This window comes from Giraffa tippelskirchi, chromosome 9 (assembly GCF_054371585.1).
Source record: "Giraffa tippelskirchi isolate mGirTip1 chromosome 9, T2T-mGirTip1v1.2.pri, whole genome shotgun sequence".
NCBI classification, from domain to species: Eukaryota; Metazoa; Chordata; class Mammalia; order Artiodactyla; family Giraffidae; genus Giraffa; species Giraffa tippelskirchi.
The window spans coordinates 43153090-43172233 of NC_137283.1; the positions used below are offsets into that span (position 1 = coordinate 43153090).

A 19144-nucleotide genomic window follows, 5' to 3' on the forward strand; every position below is an offset into this window, starting at 1 on the left:
TAGCTTTCTTCATGTAAATTTGTATGCAGACAGCCCCTGTCTGCGTGTCTGAGCAAAGTGGCTGCAGCATCTCCAACAATCACAGATGGAAGGGATAGGGAGAAGGTGGTGTTTTTAAAGAATGCAAAAAAAAAAAAAAAGGAAAAACAACCAACCCTAGAAAAATAACAATTACTGAGATGGAGCATAAAATTTCACTCCAAATTTAACAACTCAGGCTGTAAGAAAAAACTTGAATTTCTCTAAATTCCATTAGCTTAATAAATTAAATGACATTCATCAAGAAAAACTTTGTTAGTGCTAAATTCAGCACAGTTTATCAGATGGGATATATGAGTGACATATGGGTTTTAGTAAGAGTTGCAGATAATATACTTGATCTGGTGAACTTGTTAGCTAAAGTGGATTAAGAAGCTAGGGGAGTAATGTGACTATATGACAATATTTCTGTGGCAACTGAAGTGAGGATTGTGGTTATTTAGGTTTCTTGTCACATAATCAGCTGTGGCACTTTTTGTATCACAAGTTGTTCTTGTGTAACATCATGTGTAAGCAGTTCAAGACTGAGCTTGACCAAGTTGCTGCCTCATAGATGTGCTAGTGGTGAAAGAATATAACTTTGTGTTCAAGTGCTACCTCTAATGGTGAGGTTGATCTTTTGATTTTAAATCCACAAACCAAGCCTTGTCTTTGTGTTCAGGCAGATGTCTGCTGTTCTTCTGCATGGGGTTGACTGATCTGTAGTTGAGCTAATTTTCTGTTAAGAAATAGCTTGGTGTTTGATCAAATTCAGGCAGTTCAGTTTCACCAGGCATGGAAGGGATACACTAGAGCGTGGGAAGGCAAGAACTACCTGGTAACTTTTCCCAGCCTCACATAATTAGGAAGGGAAAGATTTCGATTTCAAACCTTGGCCATTGAATGCATCTCGCTTCCCACTGTGAATGTAATTTGAGTCCTGGGATCTAGTCAGAAATACCATGAAGTGGCTGAAATGTTTTCTTTGGCTCAAGGGCCTACCTAGGTTTATGTTACCCATCTTTTGAACTGTTATTTTATATGAGTCAAAACATGGCAGTCAGAATTATTTTTTCTCCCAAGATTATGTGTTCATTGCAAATTTGTGTCAATTCGTTTTTCTAGTCAAGGCATTATGATGGATCTTAGGCCTTAAAAATAGGCCATGGCTCTTTTTGTGGCTACTAAGAAGAATTAACAGCAAGGAAAAAAAAAATTACTACCTGTATCACCAGTGACATCTATAGCTCAACCACTAACCACACATGGAGAACTAGGTGTGAGGCATCTGACATGTAATAACCCATGAGTAGGCATGAGTAGCCAAATTTCACAGATGAAAAAGCCACGTTTTAGAGAAAATGAGCAGCCTGCCCAAGGTCCTACAGCAGGTAGGTTGGCAGCTGAGATATGAACACAGGTTTCTTCTCTGAAGTTCTTAGACTCCCTACTCTTACAGTCTGCTTTTACTGAAGACGATTCCTAAGTTCAGCTGGTTTTTCTTTCCGTGGTTTGGAAATTATGCACTGAGTTTTGCATCTTAGAATAGGTTAAGGCAGCTCATGAGAGCTCGAGAGGTCTATTTGATATTTTTAGTAAGCTGCAATATTGTACTTTGTGCTGTAAAGTAAGACTCATCCTTTTTACATGTATATGTTATCAACCCTGCAAATGGGCCTCCAAAATATGTACCCTATAGCCAACATATCCTCTGTGTTTTTTTTTTCTTTCCTGGGTTTTAAGCCTTGCCCCGAAGCCTTTATAGCAACCTGGAGCATAACTCATTTAAACTTATAAAGTCCTGTGTTTTTGATGTGTACTATCCACTTACAATATAAGAAATTATCCTTTAGCTTATTTTTTCTTGAGAAATTTCTTCATCTTCTCATCTTTCAGCTTAAAAAAAAAAAAGCCTTGTCCCATTTGACTATTTCCTTAAATAAGGGGAAAAAATGTAGGTTTTAAGTGATAGCCAGAAAAAGCAAAATGTCAAGTTAAATGTTAGCTCTGGATGATATATGGTTGTCATTTAGAAGCAGGGAAGATTAAAAAAAAAAAGTTACTTTTTTTGCTCAAACTCTTCTTATATGTGTTTGACTCTAAATGTTCAAGTTGCTAATTTATAATTCCCGCTATAAACAGGTTTATTTTGTGTGAATATAACTCATGAAGTTGAATTACAAATACCACTGCTTATCAAGCAGCTTTTTTGTGCACAGCACCATGGTGCGCCTTTCAGAAAAAGTGAGTGATCAAGTCTTTAAGGGGCTAATGGAAGGAATAGGGCTCTTAAATAAGCCAGGATCTAAATAGTGACCTAAGAACAGCAAAATGGGCTGCAAAAGCTCAGAGGATATTAAATAAGAAAGGGACAGGGATGTTTTTTGGAGAAGATTGCATTTGAGAAGAGCCTTGAAAAAAAAAAATGGCATGATTTTGATAGAGGGTAGAGGGATTCTTTATAAACAGTAGAAACCATATCAGCAAAGGAGATTAGAAATTATGAGACATATCTGGAGAAGAACAAATCATCCAGTTTGGTTGAGAGAAGACTTTAAAAAGCAATGGAAGATCAAATGAAACCATAAGAAAGTGGGAGAAAAAAATAATAGAGAAAAAAGCTGAAATTAATGAAATAGAAACCAAACACATACAAGTTCAGTTCAGTCGCTCAGTCGTGTCCAACTCTTTGCGACCCCATGGACTACAACCTGCCAGGCCTTCCTGTCTATCACCAACTCCCAGAGCTTACTCAAACTCATGTCCCTTGAGTCGGTGATGCCATCCAACCATCTCATCCTCTGTCGTCCCCTTCTTCTCCTGCCTTCAGTCTTTCCCAGCATCAGGGTCTTTTCAAATGAGTCAGTTCTTCACATCAGGTAGCCAAAGTATTGGAGTTTCAGCTTCAGCATCAACCCTTCCAATGAATATTCAGGACTGATCTCCTTTAGGATGGACTGGTTGAATCTCCTTTCTGTCCAAGGGACTCTCCAGAGTCTTCTCCAACACCACAGTTCAAAAGCATCAATTGTTCGATGCTCAGCTTTCTTTATAGTCCAACTCTCACATCCATACATGACTACTGGAAAAATCATAGCCTTGACTAGATGGACCTTTGTTGGCAAAGTAATGTCTCTACTTTTTAATAAGCTGTCTAGGTTGGTCATAACTTTTCTTCCAAGGACCAAGTGTCTTTTAAACACATACAAGAGAGGAACTTAAAAGCTAAACATGGATTCTTTGAGGAGATTAACAGGTGTCCTGGTCAGAATCACTGAGAAAAAGAGACAAATAAACAATATGAGAATTAAAAGGTGGGGAACACATGTAAACCCATGGCTGATTCATGTCAATGTATGGTAAAAACCACTACAATATTGTAAAGTAATTAGCCCCCAACTAAAATAAATAAATTTATTTAAAAAAAAAAAGAAAATTAAAAGGTGGTATCACTATCAATCTTACTGACTTAGAAATATGAGAGAATGTAGTTAACATTTTGAAAATAAAGTTGAAATTTTAGGTCAATTCTTTTAAAAGTACAACTTATTAAGACTGCATGAGAAATAGAATATCTGAGTAGGGCTATATATTAAAAACAAAAATGTTTCTATGGTTTGAAATCTTACCATCAAAAAATATCTAAAAAAAAACAAACAAAAAACCCTGTAGTTGTAGATGGCTTCTTCAATGAATTTTTACTAGATATTTGAAGAAAAAACTATCAGTCATACAGAAACTATATCAGAAAATAGAAAACAAGTGAACACTTCCCATTTTATGAGGCCAGCATAATCTTGATGTCAATACCCAACAAAGCAAGAAAGGAAAATTATAGGCAGTCTCTCGCATAAACACCAGTGCAAACTATCCTAGTGAACTAAACCCTGTGGAAATGACCAAGTTGTACTTACTCCAGGAAGGCAAGGTTGGACTAATATTTGGATATCAATCAATGCTATTTCGGAGACGGCAATGGCACCCCACTCCAGTACTCTTGCCTGGAGAATCCCAGGGATGGGGGAGCCTGGTGGGCTGCCATCTGTGGGGTTGCACAGAGTTGGACACGACTGAAGCAAGTTAGCAGCAGCAGCAATGTTATTTACATTAGCAGGATAAAGGAGAAAAATTAATATAATTTCAGTGAATGTGGAGAAAGCATTTGATAAATGTAACATTCATTCATGCTAAAGAAAAAGCTTTTATAAAACTTGGAGAAGATTTTCTAATCTGATAAGAGATAGCTATAAGAAAAACTTGAGCAAGTATCATATTTAATGGTAAAATATTTAAAGTGTTCCTTATGATATAAGGAACAAGACAAGAATGCTCATTATAATCACGTCTCCTCAACAATATTCTGGATATCCTGGGTATAAGAATTGTAAAGGAAGAAATAAAACCCTTTTATTCACAGGCACCATAAGTTTGTGTGTAAAAAATGTGAATCCATATATAGACTACTAGATTAATAAATGAACTTGAACAGCTGGTCACCATGTAAACATGAATCATCTACATACCAGTAACAATTATGAAATGAAATTTAAGAAACAATATAATTTAGGATGGTATTAAAAAACCCAAAATATCTAAGAACAAATCTCTCAATGGTGAACAAGACCTAATTTTAATAGATCGTACAAAACAATTACATGTGGAATAACAAAAAATTTGAAACAAATGAAATAGCTATCAACACTGCAGTGGATGAATAAATAGTGAAATATTCATACAATGAAATGATATTTGGCAAGAGAAGGACCAAGCTATTGCTTCATGTAACAACATCATTGAATACCCTCAAAACAGTGTGGAAAGAAGCCAGACACAAAAGAACACACACAATTTGATTCTGTTTATTTGTGTTCCCAAAATAGGCAAAAGTAATCAATGGTGTTAGATGTCTGCATAGTGGTTAATCTGGAGGGAGAAGGAGGGTGTGGAGGTTGGGCAAGGGCTTGAACAAAGCTTTTGGAATAGAAGTAATATTCTATTTCATGATATGATTTGTGTTTAACCAGGTGTGTTCACTTTATCATAATTCATTCTGAAAACCTACAATTTGGCTACTTTCCTATGAATAGTGTACCTTAGTTAAAAAACTCATTGAAAAATGAAACAGTGAACAGTAAAAACAAAAAATGGTATTAAAAATTGGGTAAAGGATTTGGATAATCATTTCCCCAATGAAAACGTACAAATGGCCAATGTCCAGTGTGATTTGTCATAAGGGAAATGGAAATCTAAATCACAGTTAGATACAACTTATCCCCCACCCCCAGGATGGCTAAGATAAAAAGACAAAAAATGTTGAGAAGATGTGGAAAAGCCAGACCCTCATATGTTGATGATAGGAATGTAAAATGGTTCTGTCCCTTTTAGAAATCTATTTGGCAGTTCTTCAAAATGTTAAACATAGTTATCATACATACCCAACCAAACTGAACACGTGTACATACAAAAACCTATCCCTATGTGTTAATATTACAATTATTGGTAATAGTCAAAAATCTGAAACAAGCCAAATGTTCCTTATATTGTATGAATAAACAAAATGTGGCATATCTGTAGTGAACTGTTATTCAGCAATGAAAAAGAAATGAAAGACTGATACATGCTAAAACATCGATGAACCTGAAAACATTATGCTAAATGAAAGAAGCCTGCTGCGAAAGGACACATCTTATATGATTCCATATATATATATGAACTGTCCAATATAGGCAAATCTATAGAGATAGAAAGTAGGTTAGTGGTTTCTATCAAGAGATAGAAAGTAGATTGGAAACTAGGAGGAGAGGAGAAACAGTTGTGACTACTAATAGGTACAACAGTTTGGGGTAATGAAAGTATTCTGGAATTAGATGGTGGTGACGGTTACATAAAGTACTGAATTGTACACTTTAAAAGAGTGAATTTTGTGGTATATATATTGTATATCAATAAAGCTATTGCTAAAAAGTGAAGATATTACAAAAGAAAGGATCAATAACTTTGATTACTCAAAGATTAAAGTATTACATGAGCTATAGAATAACCAACTAGGAGATACATTTCTGAGGTTTATGGTAGTTAGTTTTAATAAAGAGGTTATATTTATTAGTGTGAAATAAAAGTTTGGGGAAAATAATGTACCATTAATTCTAGACATTCTTGACATTAATTCTAGAAGGGGAGATTATATAGGATTTTTTCATCTTTTGCCCCCTGTATTCTTATGTTTTCAATAATGTTCATTCATCATATAGGGATGATCAGGAATTATTATTTAGGAAAAACAGCAATAAGTTGTTGAAAGAAAAATCATCTATCAAAAATCTTAAACAGTTTATTCTGATTTCTTTTGCTGAAGACTCCAAAGTGGAGAAGGTTATATTATTTATGGAAATTGAGAATCTGGTTCTGCCACTTGCTGTTTCTCTGAAGTCCAGCTTTCCCTTCTGTGAAATGGAACCATGATACCAGGCTTCGTAGAGTTGTGATGGGGATTAAAATGGATTAAGGCATGGGAAAATCCTGGCATACATTAGATACTCAAGGAATTCTCTGCTTGTCCATCTAGTCCTTTTCAGTCTGGAAATGGAATTTTACCTGTGAAAAAGAGGAGGTGCCTTTGAGCAAGGACCACTGGATAGAAAGAATTTAACAACCTTATTTCAGGCAAAGTCTTAGCTCTTCATACACACACAGTTTGCGTGTGGAAAGACTTTAAAATTATCTTTGAAATGAGAAATCAGTGGAGAAAAAACAGTCACTCCCAGTAGGCCTGTGGTATAATAAATGATCCAGGACTTTGATGGGCCCTTGGCAAGTCACTTGTCCCCTCTGGCTCTCACTCTTCCCATTTGGCAAATGAAAGGATTGAACAAAGTGTCCTGCTTTAAAACTTCTACCAAATCTGAAGGATTGGTGACTGGCAATTTGGACTCTCAGAGGGCTTGCCTGGGGAGTCTGCACTGACAAGGCGTTCTTGCAGAGTTCAAATCTTTGTTTTGTTTGCTCCCTCGTGGCCAGCTCTGCCCAGGCGAGCAGACCCTGCCTTCTCCCTTGTTGGTGCTCAGGTTCCCAGTTTATTGTTTATTTAGGGACTGCAATTTCCTTATTGGCGTGTGCCCCCCTCCAGCAGAGTTGAGAAGTCAACCACAGGCCTCAAGTGAACCTCCCCTTCAAGTTTCAGTAATGATAGTGTACCGGCCATCTCATGCCTCATCCCTAAGGCATGGTCCAGTTTCCACATCCTTCAGGCCATGCTGGTGACTTGGGGTGGCCTGAATTCCTCTGCCGACTGTTGCTTTTTCCATGAGATAAGCGTTTTGAATGTAGAAGGATTTGTGCTATGTTTTGGAGATCCTTAGAATGAGGTCTCAAACCAGGACTATTGGGGACTTCGGGGAAGTGTTAAAAGAAATGAAAGAGCAAGTTCAGGTTCTAGAAAGCCAGAAGGAGAACTTCTTCACCTGATCTTTTCCCAAAGAGAGTTGGAAGAGAACAGAGATGTCAGGTGTCCATCTTTTTATTACTCTCTGAAATGCATTCACAGTTTTGCAAAGTAGTATTTCACTGAATTTCTGGGAAATCAGCTCTGTTTGTATTCAGATATTTGTGAAAGGTGACATGGATCCATTCTTGGGAGGGCAGGCTGCAGACACCGACGGGCTACCCCTGTCATCTGGAAGCAGTTTCTTAAACTTCTTCCTCCTTTTCTTCTCTTTCCAGCATCGGCATTATTTCCTTTTGACCTTGCTCTGTGATCTTTAAAGGCTAAGAGTACTATGTGAAAGAAAGAACCAAAATAGACTTGCTTCTAACTGGTTGACTGTCTCTCAATCCAGTCTTTCCTGAGATTATCCCAGGGACAGCAAGGTCCCAGTGTGGCCTCCTCACTCCTAGTCAAGGAAGTTTTATGGAAGGAACCATTCTAGTTTATGAAAGATGTTTTTAAAAAATGATTAGAAATGAAAATTCAGGTGATGCAAAGAAATGCTTCATGAAGTCTTATCATGAAGCACACGGTCTCCATTTGGAGAACTGCAAAATAGGACGGAAGGTAGGAAACTTTCCTAGGATAAGGAATAAAGAACAAGAAAGAGAAAAACAGAAAGTATCTGATTTGCTAGGACCTCATAGTCCACCTTGTTTGAAGTAAAAATACATAAGGAAATAAGTATACAGTTGGCTTAGTGTTTGGGGATTGGCTGACTGGATATACTATGTTTCCGGTCCAGTAGAACATTTACAGGGACATGAAAGTTAATGGATTTTGGTTTGTTGATGTGGCACCCTCTTGAGCCCAGAAAGTTATTTCAACAAAAGAGAAAATCTTAGGCAAGATTTTGTAGGTATCGTGACCTATAAAATGGGTAAAATAAATACTTACTTCATAGGGTTATAGGCAAGACTAAATGAGATTTTCTAGCACTGCTGCTGCTGCTAAGTCGCTTCAGTCGTGTTCGACTCTGTGCGACCCCATAGATGGCAGCCCACCAGGCTCCGCTGTCCCTGGGATTCTCCAGGCAAGAATACTGGAGTGGGTTGCCATTTCCTTCTCCAGTGCATGAAAGGGAAAAGTGAAAGTGAAGTTGCTCAATCATGTCCAACTCTTAGCGACCCCATGGACTGTAGCCCACCAGGCTCCTCCATCCATGGGATTTTGCAGGCAAGAGTGCTGGAGTGGGGTGCCATTGCCTTCTCCTTTTCTAGCACAGTGCTTGCCTTAGTTAATAATACACATGAGCTGATGTTGTTATTAACATTAACTTCATTTTTAAATACCAGAATGGAGAAACTTTGTTTGCTTCTGTCCTGTGCTATTCCTTTCTGAATATTCAGATAATCCAAATATATTTATATTTTAACATAAATGGGAAAGAAAACATAGATAAAAAGAAAATCTTTTGATTTTTTTCCCCCAACCTGAGAAACTTATAAATAAATACTGATTTTTGTGTCATCCCATCCTTAAAGGGAATGTCCTTGGAGGCCAAGTCATTGTTAAACACAGGCACAAACAACAATAAAAAAAAAGTTTCTGATGCACCCAGTCCACAGGTTGGTACTGGAGAGGCTCTGTATTAGTTTGTGGGACAGACATATGAATATGGTTTTGAATTAACCGTTGCTCCCTTCCATGCATTGGAAATGTAAGAAACTTTCAATATTAATTAAAGCGGCTTTGTATGTAGTGCTGATACTCAGTTGAGAGGCATAGGTATAGCTATAATGATTGTAAAATACTGAAATACTTCTGTAGTTATCCCAAACCCTCAGAGTACCCCTCCCACTCTAGCTCTTACCCCCAAATTCAGCAAAGAGTTATCCCCTGCTTCCGTAGGGACTCCGAGACCTGGTTGCAGTGCTCCAGGTGGCAGCTGTTCTGGTTGGTTCTTGACCTGTGCAATATTGCTGTTGAATGTTTCCACAATCACCCCAACTTAAAACACTGAGATTCAGTTTCTAGTTATAACACAACTCCATTGAAACTGCCCTTATGTCACCAGTAATACTCTAATTTTTTTCTTAGTCTTTAGTGTCTTCAAATCTTTGTTTGACCTCCTTTCTTTCTTGAAACTTCACTTGCTAATTTTCTGCAACTTTTTCCATGATTTCCATAACTTTTTTTTTTTTTTTTACCAGTCTTTCCTTTGGCAGTTCTGCTGATGGTTTTTCTATACTTGTTCTCAACTATATCTGAGAGTTCTTTCACTGCTAGGCAAATGACCCATCATCTCTACTGTCTCAACTTCCATTTTAGCTTTTGTTGTTGTTCAGTCACTCAGTTGTGTTTGACTCTTTGCAACCTCATGGACTGCAGTATGCCAGGCTTCCCTGTCCTTCACTATCGCTCAGACCTTGCTCAAACTCACGTCCATCGAGTTGGTAATGCCATCCAACCATCTTGTCTTCTGTCATCTCCTTCTCCTCCTGCCTTCAATCTTGCCCAGCATCAGGGTCTTTTCCAGTGAGTCAGTTCTTCACATCAGGTGGCCAAAGTATTGAAGCTTCAGCTTCAGTATCAGTCCTTCCAATGAATATTCAGGACTGATTTCCTTTTGGATGGACTGGTTGGATCTCCTTGCAGGGAGATCTCTTGATATCTTGATGAGATCTCTTGATCTCATCTCTCTCTCCTTGAGAGTCCACGGGACTCTCAGAGTCTTCTCCAGCACCACAGTTGAAAAGCTTCAATTCTTCAACGCTCAGCTTTCTTTATAGTCCAACTCTCACATCCATACATGACTCCTGTAAAAACCGTAGCTTTGACTATACACACCATTATCAGCAAAGTAATGTCTTTGCTTTTTAGTACGCTGTCTAGGTTTGTCAGAGCTTTTCTTTGAAGGAGCAAGCATCTTAATTTCATGGCTGCAGTCGCCATCTGCAGTGATTTTGGAGTCCAGGACAATAAAGTCTCTCACCGTTTCCATTGTTTCTCTGTCTATTTGCTATAAAATGATGGGACTGGATGCCATGATCTTAGTTTTTTGAACGTTGAGTTTTAAGTGAGCTTTTTCACTCTCTTTGACCTTCATCAAGAGGCTCTTTAGTTGCTCTTCGCTTTCTGCCATAAGGGTGGTGTCATCTGTATGTCTAAGGTTATTGATAATTCTCCCCGCAATCTTGATTCCAGCTTGTGCTTCATCCAGCCCGGCATTTCACAGATGTTCTCTGCATATAAGTTTAATAGGCAGGATGACAGTAAACAACCTTGATGCACTGCTTCCCAATTTTGAACCAGTCTTTTGTTTCATGTCCAGTTCTAACTGTTGGTTCTTGATCTGCATACAGATTTCTCAGGAGACAGGTAAGGTCATCTGGTATTCCCATCTCTTGAAGAATTTTCCACAGTTTGTTGTGATCCACACAGTCAAAGGCTTTGGCATAAGAGAATAAAGCAGTAGTAGATGTTTTTCTGGAACTCTTGCTTTTTCTATGATCCAGTGGACGTTCACAGTTTGATCTCTGGTTCCTCTGCCTTCTCTAGCCTCACTTGAAGAATTTTGAGCATTGCTTTGCTAGCATGTGAGATGAGTGCAATTGTGTGTTAGTTTGAACATTCTTTGGCATTACCTTTCTTTGGGATTGGAATGAAAAGTGAGGTTTTTATTATTAACTTCTCCAAGGCCATCTTATTGCATTCTTTTTACCAACTTATAAATAATTCCCAAATTCAAGTATACACTCTTAGCTTGATTCTGAAGACTGCTTATCATTCATCTCCATCTTTTTTTCATTTCCTACTCCAATGCAACTAAAAGTGATCTATACTTTTTAATCAGTCCTGTCTTACTCCTTCTTGATACATATTCCATGCGTGCATGCTCAGTCATGTCCAACTCTTTGCAACCCCGTGGACTGTAGCCCACCAGACTCTGCTGTCCGTGGAATTTTCCTGGCAAGAATATTGTAGTGGGCTGCCATTTCCTACTCTAGGGGATCTTCCCGACCCAGGGATTGAACCCGTGTCGCCTGCATTGGCAGGCGGATTCTTTACCACTATGCCAACTGGGAATCCCTACATAGTCCATACTTTTTCTCTTATTCCTTTAGCTTATATTAATTAAAATTTAATTTCTGACTTCTCTGTGTTCTTATGCAGGGCTATATCTAACTATATTTTGGTGTTATCTTTCACACTATTTCTCGTATATTATGCTTTCTAGTTACAAGTGACTGAAACTCTGCTATTGTATTTTAATATTCTGAAGAGTGTATGATTCAGATGTAGCTGTATCTTGCTGTTCAGATGATGTTATAAGGGCCCCATTATTTAGGCAGATTCTTACTACATGGTATCAAAGAAGACATCAACCAGCCACAGACCCATATTTTTCTTATCATCCATAATCTCAGAAAAGGAGAGGTCCTTGATTTTGTGTCAGTTCCCTCAAAGAACTCTGCTTGGCCTTGATGGCTTAATGAGTTCACCCCTGGATCATTCAGTGTCCAAAGGTGGTGCTTGTCACCAAGGGTCAGACTGGAAAACCCCACTAAAACCACAGGGAGTTGGGGTGATGTAGTTCCCAAAAGGGGAAGAAGTTGAGCAGATAGTTAAAAAGAAACAGATACACACTACAGCTAGAAAGAGGAAGGAAGGGAATCTTGAGAGAGGACCTACTGTGTGGTAGGTATTATTCTGGAAGGAGTGCATCTTGTCACTTGTTTTATTCTCATCACAACCTTAGATTATAGGATTAGCAAGGTTAGGAATATAGTCATTAAGGTGGACTGAAAATAGATGCTACTGTCTTCTGTATGTGTATCTCACAGAACTGGAAGTGGATAGGGACTTACTATACTGTTGTTGGCCTATAACAGCAACCCTTTATTCCCCTGAGGGAGTTTCATGATAGATACTTTGCATGCATTACAGACCACTTGTAATTTTCATAACCTGCTCTTAAGCATGGGCTTATTTCAGGGGAGCTCGGTGTTTTGCCCAAAGGCATGAAAACCTGAAGCAGGATTTGCATTCAGGTTTGTAACTCTCTAAGGGTTAGTTGGATTGTTTTATTTTAGCTCTGTTTGTTAGACACAAGTCTGTTAACCTCCACAACAAATTAATACATGGAGACAAAAACCCCAGAGGTCACAGTGTGTCCAGCAAGAACCACTAGAGATGCATCTTCTCCCTGAGGGTCATTAGTAATGTGCCCAGAGATAGTACAGCAGAATGATGCATTCTTAGGGGGTGGATTTCATGAAGAATGAGTCAGAAGTAGGCCAGTTAGACCATGAAAAGAAGCATCAAAGCACCCTAGCTGCTTTTACTTTGAACTAGCCCAACCTGGTTCTGTGCTTGTACATTTTGTTCTAAAGAATTAGATGCCATCTGGATAAACAGACAAACAAGAAAACAACATGAAAAAAACAGCATGTCCCTTGTCATCTTCTAATCTAGGTCATCATCTTTGTATAGTTTGATAAGGCTCAGGAAGAAGAGTTTTTGAAATTTTGTTTTTTCTCCTAACATGCCTTAGGGCCAAGTTGACTTCTTTCTGGAGTACTTAACTTGGGCTCACATAACCGCGGTGAATCCCACACAATAAATCCTTCAAAAAGCAGGGCATTACTCAGATAACTGAACTGAGGACTGCTCAGTTATGTTTGCAGCTACAACTAGATGATTTTTAAAAGTTAAGCCTTCAAGAGCCTTTGTGGTATCCAGTAATAATAGTCTAGAATTTTATTCTAAATAAAGTGTAATATAATTGTGTAAGGATGTTTCGTGAACATTAGATCACATCTTCTCTTTAAACCATTCAGCCCTATTTTTGTTGATTAATGTCTGTAGACTGTTATGTGATCACAGAGAGTTCCATGCTCTTTAAAAAATAAAAAACCTTGTATTTTCTTTCTTGGCCAGATATTAAAATGAAACTAGTAATTCTTCCTGTATTTGAAAGGAAAGCACATTGTGACACTCAGCAATAACATAATTGTTACTCTTTGTGACTAAATGATACTGCTTTTTTGATGTTCCACCCACTCACCATTTCAGTGTTCACAGTTCCTAGATAGGAATTGAAATCTGTTTCTTGGTGTTTAAGAGGAACATAACGTTTGACAAACACAAAAAGGATAATAAAGGCATCCTTACTGGCAAATTTGCTCCAGAAAGTTTACTCCTAGAGTTGCTGTACACTTAGGCCAAATTGGATATCTTTTGAGAATAGCTTCATGTTTTTCTAAATGTACTTGGCCAGTAAAGTTTTCCTTGTCTCTTTTGCATTGATTAGTCTTGTCCTTTGTATGTGCTGGACACCTAAAGTCATTTAAAATACCCAAGTCACACGAAGACCTTATGGAAGTGCAGATTCAGATTCAGTAGTTGTGAGCTGTGGCCTGAGATTCTGCATTTCTAAAAAGCTCCCAGGTGTTGTCAGTGCTATTGTCTGTAGACTACACTGTGTAACAAGGATATAGACTGTGCTCCATGGTAGAGAAGGAAGGGTGCCCATGTATCTTGTTCATATCTACCTGGTATCTCACACATCTGGTAATGTGACTGGTACCCAGTAGATGCTCAGTATGCATTTGTTGAATGAATGAGAGAACTTCTTGTATCTAAATTTACTATCAACTACAGCAGACATGTCCTAGAAAAATCCAAAGATTATATATTTCCAAAGATTTTATGTATATATATATACATATATATATATATATAAAATAAAGCAGAGATGAAATAAATTTATTTTAGTCTTTCCAGCTGACATTTATCCTCACTGTTATAGTCCCTGCACTCGTTGGTCCCTCCCCTAGGTGATTGCTAGGGGTTCACTTCCAGTGACTTATTGTTTGCCCATCAGAAGGGCGTCCCTGGTGGCTCAGACAGTAAAGAATCTGCCTGCAATGCAGGAGACCCAGGTTTGATCCCTGGGTCAGGAAGACTCACTGGAGAAGGGATAGGCTACCCACTCCAGTATTCTTGGGCTTCCCTTGTGGCTCAGCTGGTAAAGAATCCGTCTGCAGTGTGGGAGACCTGGGTTCGATCCCTGGGTTGGGAAGATCCCCTGGAGAAGGGAAAGGCTACCCACTCCAGTATTCTGGCCTGGAGGATTCCGTGAATAGAGGAGCCTGGCGGGCTACAGTCCATGGGGTCCCAAAGAGTTGGTCCTCAGATAACTATTTTGCATCTTTTGGATGATGGATATAAAATAGTCTTGGGAATGAATCTTTCAGTAGGAGTTATGATCTGTATGTATAAAATAAAGTTATTACAAGTATTTTATGAGTATGTGGAAAGAAATGACTTAAAGAGCTATTCAATTCAGACATTTTTTTCTAACTCATGGGGAATGAAGCAAACACATTTCAGTTGTTTTTAGCCCCCCACAGAAATATCTCCCCCCCACATTCCTGCAATCTTTAACAAAAATATATTACAAAAGCAAAACAATTTCATGCTTTTCCTATCCCAAGACTATTTGAAAAATGTCACCTGAGACACGGAGTGGCAAGTTCAGGGAGCATGGGAGTCTGCCTGTTCTCTCACTGCTCAGGGCTCAGAGCAGGCTCTCAGTAAATGACTTGAGTGACAGAATCTGACAAGGTGATGTGAATATTTAAGCCTGCAATTATTTTAAATTGGGGGTAATCATGGCAAGTTTTCTTTTGAAGAATCCAAATCATTGTTTTGACTCTTTGCTTCAGTATATAACCCTGAGCTTAACGTGATCATTAAAGTTCTATTTTTTTCCCCCAAGAATTGACTTCTAGAGTAATAACACTGGAAAAATCAAAGTAAATAGAATGCTTTGCTGTAGGACCTTACAGAATGATTAATGCTAATATGCATTGGGAATCCCCAAAAATCATTTCTCAAACTTACTTGACTCTGCAGGCCCCTTTTCACAGAGCATTTGGTTTCTGTGAACTTCAGGAAAAGCTGTTTCTATTTCACTTTCTCCACCTCTAAGGAAGGCCTAAAATTATCTGCTTTGAGAGCTTGCTTCTTTGTGAAACACAATCTAGATGAGTATTTGAAAATCACTACATAAATTATTTTAAAATATCAGTTATAGATAATATGTAAAGATATTCTGATGAAGATTCTTTGGTGATTGAGAGTAAAATATTGCTCTACCTTCTACAATTCCACTTTGAGGATGCCACAGCATATGTCTTCACTTAAGTTTTTTTCTCTCTGTTGTACACCGGTGCTTGAGTTACTGAGCATGTGCATTTTGTATCTGTTTTGAAAGTGAAAGTTGCTCAGTTATGTCCGACTCTTTGCAACTCCATGGACCATACAGTCCATGAATTTCTCCAGGCCAGAATACTGGAGTGGGTTGCCTTTCCCTTCTCCAGGGGATCTTCCCAACCAGGGATAGAACCCAGGTCTCCCACATTGCAGGCAGATTCTTTACCAGCTGAGCCACAAGGAAAGCCCAAGAATATTGGAGTGGGTAGCCTATCCCTTCTCCAGCAGATCTTCCCGACCCAGGAATTGAACTGGGGTCTCCTGCGTTGTAGGCGGATTCTTTACCAACTGAGCTATCAGGGAAGCCCTCTGTTTTGAAAGGCAACGTCTATATACCACATTGAGCCATAGCAGGACATGTGAGATAGTTTTCTTCCATAGTTTTCCTTAAATACATGTTTTTAGTCATTTATCTTAGTTTTAGAGATTTTTGAAAAAGAAAAAAAAATGTTCTCTTTGAATTCCTGCAACTGAAGCAGTGGAGCAGCTGTGACCATGGCAGTCATTTTCTTTGCCTTAATTTTTCATGCTTATATTTTCTCATGTCTTTCTCTGGCTCAGCATTTTGAGTATCTTCTTGGGCAGAATCAATGCACCATCTAATATGTTTGTATTTTGCATCTTTTCTCTTCCCTAGATCTTGCTGATATTCTTCCATCTCCTTTTCCCCATGCTTGTGATTTTGGTTATGAGTTCTTGAAATAGACTTCTTACTGTAAGAACAGAAATATCAATAAGGACAGAAAAATAGATCTTTATTAAAGTGACTTCCACAATATCCATTTCTCTTTCATCTTTTTTCTTTCATTTTTTTCTTTTGATATTCTTGGACATCTGTGACTAAGAGAAAAAAGTTTGGGAGAAAAAAGGCTGCATAATTTAAGAAAATTAATAAAAGTTAAAATATCATTTTAAAAATGTGTTTTACTAATTTGGTGAAATTTTGACTCAGCTGTCAAGAGGATTTTCTATGTTTCTACGTAACTTCACTCTGATTTTTCTTTAGCAATGTATAATTTTTAAAAGTCCAGTGAAAAGCTCCCTTTAACCCGTTTTGAAGTTAGCAGTTGTGGTCACTGCTGACTAAACCCTTAGAAGTTGACTGAGAGGGAAGCTGAGGGTTTCTTTTCCTCTTGCCTACATGACTGAGATGAAATTTTAACAAATGCTACCAAGAAATTAAAATGTAAAATATGGGACTACAAAGTATATTTCAGTACACACGCATATTTATATACGTATGTATGTGTATACTTATGTATAAATACATATGTATATATGTATACACATATGTATACATATAAATATGTCAGTTTAGACTTGAATCTGAAATCAAAGGAGATTTTATATCAGAAAGCAGGAATGTTGACTATTTCTTTCATACTTAACTTACAGGTAAATTCTTGTAAAAATTGTACTTAGATATTTGTAAATACTGAAAAATTTGTATCTCAATAAGGAGCAGAAATCTACATTAATGTTTTAATAGATTAATGATTAATGTTCTAATAGATATCTTTATGTTTTAAATAAACAATATAGTCTTAAGGCTTTCACGGGAGGTAAATAAAATAGTTAATAGTGGGTATATTGGGTGATGAGATTGGGGTGGACATCATAATTATCTATGTGACTTTTCAAGTTTTCTGTAATGAGAATATTAATTTTATAGTCAGAAAAAATGTTGATTTAAAGTGACTCTCATTTATTTATAAAGGCTCTTATGAACTTGTAAAAGTTCTTTTTCCATAGCCTTTTCATTATTGCTGCTCTTTTTATTTACAGAGTTAGCATAGCTTAGAATTCAAATGAATCACTAAGAAGGACTCCCTACATTTATCAGCTTGGCCTGCTATAAGAAAATACCACAGGCTGGGTGGCTTAAAAAACAGAAATTTATTTTCTTGGAGTTCTGGAGGCTGGAAGTCTGAGATCGGGGTGCCAGCATGGTTGGATTCCTGTGAGAATCCTGGCTTTCAGACAGTCACCCTCTTGCTCTGTTCTCCCATGGCAGAGAGAGGAAACAAGCTCTCTAGTATCTCTTCTTATGAGGGCGCTAATCCCATCATGAGGGTTCCATACTCTATGACTCCATCTAATCCTGATTACCTCCCAAAGGCCTCCTCTCCAAATATAATCCACATTAGGGATTAGAGCTTCAACATATAAATTTTGAAGGCACCTAGACATTTAGTCTCTAACATTCTCCTCACTCAAATTGGCAGTATACAAGATTACCAGATATGCATCTAACATTGAAAAAGACTTGCAGGCTATAAATAAAAACATGATAGTTATCATTGGATGATAGAAATATAGGGGATTTTCTCCATTTTTTGTGAATTTCAAGTATATTACTTTTATAACTGAAAAGATACAATAAATACTAGTTTAAAAAGAAAATGAAATACTACAGAATGGAATGTAATATTCCATAATAATGTTACAAATTTCAAAATCATTTTCTTTCATCATCTTGCATTTTTTTTTTAAAAGAATTAATAAGTGTCTTCAGCACTTGGAGCACCCAGGTATGGGAACACAGTGGAGCTCAGTAACCTGCTGCTTCTGGTTCTCATTTTTCTACTTTTAACAGTGATGGCAGTGTTCATGATAATGAAACATGCCATTGGGTATATACTATAGGAAAGTAAAATAGAAAGTAGCTACAAAATCAGGCCAGACATAATTGTTAACGTTTTTTCTGAATTGTTATAAATAGAATAGCCCATTCATTGTCTTTACTTTTAGAACTCTTTAGTGTCTTAGATTCTAAAAAAATGAATTGGTAAAAAAAAATGAGTTAGTGGCTCATTTTTCATTAACTTCCAATTGCAAATGTAATATAACCTCCTTGAATCTACACAATAAAGTGGCAGGGAGATGGTGACAGTGAGAAAAGATGACGTCAAACTTCCAGTGTGTTTCATTCCAAGCACTGATTTGAGTTTAATACCTGAGGTTGAGGAACTGTTTTTCCCTCTATAATGCATCTCGTCTCTCCTCTCCTCTATTTCTAATGCATCATTTCTTATTACGCTGTACCTTGTGTGTAGAATCTGTCATTTCCTTCTTTAAAAAAAATTATGGTTTGTCCTCAATTAACCCCACATTTGAGTGTAATATTTCTAGTTTTTATTTTTGACTCTGTAAATCAATAGGTTAGAAATGCCCTTCAAGATAGTGATTTTTTTTTTTTGTCACACAGGAAGCTGTCTGCTTGCCAAGTATGTTGTGATATATGATGTGATATATTATTTCCAGTTGCTATAAATTTTCAATATTTAGTGTGTCAGTCATACTAGGTCATGATTCAGTTATTTGATTTCACTTGTGTCTGTATTTTAGATGAGAATCCTTTCCCCCATTAGTAGATTTTAATTTCCTTCTCTTTCACAGTCAGATTCCAAGCATGCCTTA

The 19144-nt window shown here is 37.5% G+C and overlaps 1 protein-coding gene across 11 annotated transcripts in view; it reads left to right on the forward strand.

Annotated features, from left to right (window-relative positions):
- The window catches only part of ERC2 (ELKS/RAB6-interacting/CAST family member 2), a 957804-nt gene that overhangs the window by 282213 nt on the left and 656447 nt on the right, over positions 1-19144 (forward strand). The gene's annotated exons all lie outside the window — the stretch shown is intronic.